Raw genomic sequence first — 949 nt, forward strand, 5'->3', positions numbered from 1 at the left:
CTTGTCCCATTTTGGGTCACGGGGGTCGCTGGTGCCCATGTCCAGCAATCACTGTGCGAGGGGCGGGGTACACCCTGGACGGGTTGCAAGTCCATCACAGGGACACATAGAGACAAACGCCATTCATCACCTGCTGCACATTTGTGCAGCCCACAGCTGAAGAAGAAGCTTCCTCCTGCAACGTGTCTTAGGTTGTTTTCACACCAGATAGTCCGGTAGACTCGGTTCAGTTCGGGACCAATATTCATGACCTTTTGTTTACATTTGAGCTGGTGCGTTTGCATTCACACTGCACTGTGCAGTCGAGTCAACCTGTTGAACCAACCTATTCCCCTGCTCGCCTGTGGGGGCGCTGCACCAAGAACTACTGAAAGAAACCACACAAAAATCTCTGAAGACACGTCTTCTTCTTCTTCTGTAAATAAAAATAAAACCGAAGTGGCATCAAGTTTTAGCAGTTTTAGGAGTTATATTTTGTCATTTTTCAAAAATGGACTTAGCATGAGCAGAAGATGAGACAGAAGACCATGGAGAATATTGTTTTTCCACACAAGGCAGCTGACGGCTCCATATAAGGTCAGAGAAATGCGTGTTTGTTTACCCTGCGGAGCGGGGCCCGGTCTGTTTACATACACACTGTACTCGAACCGCGCTGAAGTTCGCTTCTACCGGACCGAGACCTAGGTTTTAGCCCGGGCCAGAGTTCGCCTTTTTGTTCCGTGACAGAGTTCGATGGTGTGTTCACACTTCCCCAAACGAACCGGACTTTCTAGGAAAACGAGCTAGAGTTCGATTAAAGCGGACTAAACAGGGCTGGTGTGAATGCACCCTTAATGCTGCTCTGCAGCGGAGAAGTGTGCATGGCCGAGAGCGCTTGCAGATGTCAGAGAACAGCCTGTGGCAGAGAGCTGAGATCATGATATTCTGTGCTCTTTTAGAGCGTTTAGAG

The sequence above is a fragment of the Nematolebias whitei genome, chromosome 3 (genome assembly GCF_014905685.2).
Source record: "Nematolebias whitei isolate Nwh7 chromosome 3, NemWhi1, whole genome shotgun sequence".
NCBI lineage: Eukaryota > Metazoa > Chordata > Actinopteri > Cyprinodontiformes > Rivulidae > Nematolebias > Nematolebias whitei.